At 43.6% G+C, this 5,528-nt stretch overlaps 1 non-coding gene across 1 annotated transcript; it reads right to left on the bottom strand.

Moving 5' to 3' along the window:
* Positions 1 to 4,080: 4,080 nt before the first annotated feature.
* On the bottom strand, positions 4,081 to 4,187 carry LOC148789877 (small nucleolar RNA R71). The gene has a single exon (XR_016079968.1). It is a non-coding gene; the product is annotated as a small nucleolar RNA R71 (small nucleolar RNA).
* Between the last annotated feature and the right edge of the window lie 1,341 nt (positions 4,188 to 5,528).

The raw sequence follows: 5,528 nt of genomic DNA, 5'->3' as shown, positions 1-5,528 counted from the left end.
TTCACATGGATCCTGGGAATAAAAACCTTTTGCAAACATTTTGAAACCATATATATGTATATCTCTATATAAATCTCTTTTGCAAAACAAATTTCAACGGTTGAAATCAACTACCAGCAGTTTAGGTTTCCATCAGAAAGAGTGCATCCCTGATCATTCACTTTGTCCGACAAAGAGGTTGACCCTTTTCAAGGCTCGTCTGGTGGCGAAAGGGTACACTCAGAAAGAGGGCATCGATTATGAGGAAACCTTTTCGCCTGTGGCCATGCTTAAATCCATTAGGATCCTGCTAGCTGTAGCAGCATACCATGATTATGAGATTTGGCAGATGGATGTCAAAACTGCATTCCTGAATGGAGATCTTACTGAAGATATCTATATGCAGCAGCCGCAAGGCTTCATTGCTGCAGGTCAGGAAAACATGGTATGTAAACTTAACAGATCCATTTATGGGCTTAAGCAAGCTTCTAGAAGTTGGAACATCCGTTTTAACTCTGCTGTCAAATAATTTGACTTCGAGCAGAATCCGGATGAACCCTGTGTCTACAGGAAGTACAGTGGGGATAAGGTTACCTTCTTGGTTCTGTATGTAGATGACATTCTACTCATTGGGAATGATGTAGGAATGTTAACTACGGTGAAAGTATGGCTTTCGCAAGCAATTCTCCATGAAAGATCTGGGAGAAGCCTCCTATATACTGGGTCTTCGACTCTATAGAGATAGATCGAAGCGGATAATTGGATTATCCCAATCTGCTTATATTGACAAAATAGTCAAAAGATACAGCATGGAAAACTCCAAGAAAGGAAATGTTCCTTTCAGGCACGGAGTCACTCTCTCCAAGAAGATGTCTCCCAAGACTTCTGAGGAGATTGATGGCATGAAAGACGTTCCCTATGCCTCTGCCGTAGGGAGCATCATGTATGCCATGCTGTGCACTCGTCCTGACATTGCTCAGGCAGTGAGTATAGTAAGCAGATTTCAGGCCAACCCAGGGCAGGAGCATTGGACTGCTGTGAAAAAGATACTTAAGTACCTTCGAAGGACAAAAGAGTTTTGTCTGGTGTTCGACGGTAGCTCACTGCAGATCCAAGGGTATACAGATGCCGATTTCCAGTCAGACCCAGATGATAGAAAGTCTACATCTGGATATGGTTTCATGATAGGATCGTATGTTGTTTCCTGAATGTCAGCAAACAGGGGTCCTAAGTAGCAAATTAATAGTCCACAACCCAAGCCAAAAGCATTGCCGTAAGTGAGGCTGCCTTATGAATGAAGGTGTTCATTCCTGAATTTGGAATTCAGCACATCACCCATTCCACCGTTGTATGACAACGCTGGACCTACGGGAGGATAGTGTAAAGAGGTAGCATCAGCGGAGAATGTGGTGGACCCATTGACTAAGCCACTGTCACAGAAAGTGTTTGAGAAACACGTGGAAAGCATGGGACTCTGGCTAGTACCTGATTGGACCTAAGTGCAAGTGGGAGCTGTTAGACAGTTTTGTATGCCCTTAGCTTCAATCAGAATGATGTACTTTATGAGTTTATTGTAAATGAATAAAGATACATATTTGATTCATGTTCCCTTGGTATGTTTCTGTGTAATACCCTTAAACTGGACACTGAATGAGACTCGTGTTAGTTTAGAATGTTCACAGCCAGTGGGTCGGTCTGGGAGACCTATCCTGACAAGGCAGACACTGTAGTGCCACCAAGTCGGTTGGGGTGGCTTGTCTCAGCTGCCAGGGTGAGACCCTAGGCACATACAGTGTAGGATTAATTGAATCTTTGAACTGGACCAGATTTCCAGTATTGCCCTGGACCTTGGAGATTGATGGGCAAAACTGGAAAGTTACACCCGACCCCTAGACTCGATTATGATACTACACTAGGTGTTAGATTGGGCTGTCTTTGATGTACCAATCAGTGAGATCCTTAGCGGGGGTCAAAACCTGGGTATGTTGGGACAGTCCGAGAATTCATCTGAGTGGGTGATCATAGTGACAGGATCAGCCCCTTTGTCGGACAAAGGTAATGATCGGGGATGCACTCTCACTGATGGAAACCAAGACTGCCGGCAGCCGATTTCAACCGTTGAGATTTGTTTTGCAAAATATATTTTATATAAGATATAAAAGTATATATGTATGGTTTCTAAATTGTTTGCAAGAAGGTTTTTATTCCCGCGATCCATATAAGTGGAGAGTGCAACACTGTTCCTTGCAGCCGAGGGAGAGGTCCTCTCTTGTCGGGCAGTGTATGATCATTATGGGCTGAGAGGTTAAGTGTAAGACCATTGAGGATAATGCCTGATTGGCTAATCTTGCATCTGCCCACAGTCCCTGGGTGTTACAAGGTGGCTTGGCCCAGGGACCACTTAGTGTAAGTGTTGGGCCCATAGAGCTCATTTGATGGGTTTCAGGGGGTACACTGTCTTCAGCAGTGCATTCGGCCAGGCCTTGTAACAAAGGCTGGGCTGAACCCATGTGGCTGATGTGTAGATCAATGCTTGGGTCCCACGCCATACAAGGAAGCCCAACTGGGCAGCAATTTGGAAGGTTTTTGAGTACATAACCTTAATGGGCCTTAAGCCCATTTCGAACTGGGCTGATTTGATCAGTCATTTAAAGGGGGCGAATTCTGAAGTGGGTCAGCTAAAAGGATTGGGCTTAGACCCTATCCACTCAGAGAGTCCATGATCTAAATAAGATTTAGATCTGGAAACCTCCTAATTAGATTAGGAGACAGCTGATCTTATCTGCAGATAAGATAAGGGTTATCCCTTATCACTAAGGGACTTCTAACCCAAATATGATTTGGATTAGCAGCTCCTAATCTGATTAGGAGCTGATCCCTTTTGAGATTATAAAAGGGGAAGGGGGCGGCAGCCTACTACACAACAACATCCATAGCATTCTTCTCTTTGAAGAAAGAGAGATTGAAAGATTTCCTGCATACTGCGAATTCTCTCCTGCCGCCACCTTCCTGCTTTTGCCATTCCTTCAGTTCGATCTCCAGTTCTTGGGAGCAATCAAGATTGGATCTTGATTTCAATCTTTTAGGGAAAAGATTGGTTGGAGCTGTACTCAAGTCGTCCAGTTGATTCTTGTGAAGGGTCAAGTTCTTTTGAAGAACATTGCTGATTCTGCTCCATCCTTCACTGCGCCATCTTCAGTGGGAGCAGATTTTGGATCCTTCCTTGGGCGTGAACACCTCCATTGGGAGAAAGTATTTCTCCGTATCAGGTATAATCCTCTCCCACTCCTTTTCGTTCAGATCTGGTTCAGTTTATGGTTCAAGATTGATCCTTGAAAATATGATTTTCTAAATAGGGAATATGATTCCTAGTTGAAGGGAGAGAAAAATTTTTGAAATTCGCCACTTATTCCGCAATCTTTGGGCGTCCATAGGATGGATCTCTCATCCCTTCACCTAGTACCACTTTTACTGCAAATATTTTATTGTGGGACTAGTATTAATTTTGAGGGCTTCGACAACCCGTCAAAATTTTGGCGCCATTGCCGGGGAGCAACGTTAATTTCTTAGCTATTACCTTCTTTTGTTATCCTTCTTGTTTATGACTCGTGCTTCTCAACGAGGTGAACTTCAGTACAACCCCGAAATTGAGAGGATCGTTCACCTAAAAGGGTGAACTCAGATTTCGATCTACCCACTTGTGATTTTCCCATCTTCGAAGAAGTAGAAAGAATGGCTGATAGAGAGAGGACATTAAGGGAGTTGGCTGCACCAATTATGAACCAACAGCCCTTATGCATCACGTACCCCACTCTTGAGGTAGCCTTTGAACTCAAATCTGGTTTGATTCAATTATTGACTCTGTTTTATGGTTTCCCAGGTGAGGACCCTCACAAACATCTAAAGGAATTTCATGTCGTCAGTTCAAGCATGAAACCCCACGGTATGACTGAGGACAAGGTAAAACTCATAGCCTTTCCATTTACTTTAAGAGATAAATTAAAGGATTGGTTGTATATTCTCCCTCCCGGTTCTGTATGCACATGGGATGAAATGAATAGGATATTTTTAGATAAATATTTTCTTGCATCCCGGGCTGCGAATATAAGAAAAGAAATATGTGGAGTTTGGCAGTTTGGTGGTGAGACATTATATGAATATTGGGAAAGGTTTAAGCAACTTGTTGCTAGTTGTCCCCACCACCAAATTCCTGAACAATTGTTAATCCAATACTTCTATGAAGGGCTTCAGCCCAAGGATAGAAGTATGGTCGATGCAGCCAGTGGAGGAGCTCTAGTGAACAAGACACCTGAAGCCTCCAGGGAATTAATCTCCAATATGGCCGAAAATTCTCAGCAATTCGGTACAAGGACAGAAGGTACCATTAGAAGAGTTAACGAGGTAAGCCATGCAAATTTAGAAAACCAGATTTCTGATTTAACTGCTTTGGTTAAGCAGCTCACAGCAGGACAGTTACAAACTGCCAGGGTGTGTGGTATCTGTTTGATCCCTGGACATCCTATGGACATGTGTCCATCATTACAAGATGGCCTGATGCAGCAAGTCAATGCCGTGGGAGGATTCCCGGGCCAGCCCCAATGAAAGTATGATCCTTACTCCAATCATTACAATCCGGGGTGGAGAGATCATCCAAACTTAAGCTACGGGACCCAAGGAGGACAACAGAAATATCAGCCCCAATTTTTCAATCGACAGCCCCAGTTTTCAACACCCATCACAGCGCAAGGCCAACCCCCGAATTCAGGTATGTCTTTGGATGATATAGTTAAGGCTCTTGCTAGTAATACTCAGCAATTTTAGTAGGAAACGAGAGCTAGCATTCAGAATTTGGGGAACCAAATTAGCCAACTTGCCACCTCCATCAGCAAGTTGGAGGCACAGAACTCCGGGAAACTACCCTCACAAACGGTAGTTAATCCGAAAGAGAATGCAAGTGCGGTGGTGTTGAGAAGCAGAAGAGAGTTGCAGCCCCAACCAAGTTCACCAACGAAGGCAGCCAAAGAAGATGAAGGACAAGGGTCAAACAACAGCCCCATTGAGGTAAAATCGGACCCCCCTCTCCCTAAGGTTACTAATGTTGTACCACCTTTTCCTAGCAGGTTGGCAAGTTCAAAGAAAGAGGAATATGAACAAGAAGTGTTAGAAACCTTCAGGAAGGTGGAGATCAACATTCCCTTGCTAGATGCAATAAAACAAATCCCTAAATATGCAAAATTTTTGAAAGAGTTATGCACTAACAAGAGGAGGCTGTGAATTGATGAAAAGGTAAGAGTGGGAGAGAATGTTTCAGCCGTGATCAAGAGGACCCTGCCAGAAAAGCGTGCTGATCTAGGTATGTTTACCCTACCCTATGTGATTGGCAATAAACGAATCGAGCGTGCCATGCGGGACTTAGGTGCATCTATTAATGTCATGCCATACTCGATTTACTGTGCATTAAGACTAAGTCCTTTAAAAGAGACTAGAGTTGTTATTCAATTGGCTGATCGTTCTAATGCATACCTAGAAGGGATTGTTGAGGATGTATT

The sequence above is a fragment of the Nelumbo nucifera genome, chromosome 8 (genome assembly GCF_055504915.1).
Source record: "Nelumbo nucifera cultivar China Antique chromosome 8, China Antique-T2T, whole genome shotgun sequence".
In the NCBI taxonomy this organism is placed as follows: Eukaryota; Viridiplantae; Streptophyta; class Magnoliopsida; order Proteales; family Nelumbonaceae; genus Nelumbo; species Nelumbo nucifera.
This window is presented reverse-complemented; position numbering and strand designations above follow the sequence as displayed.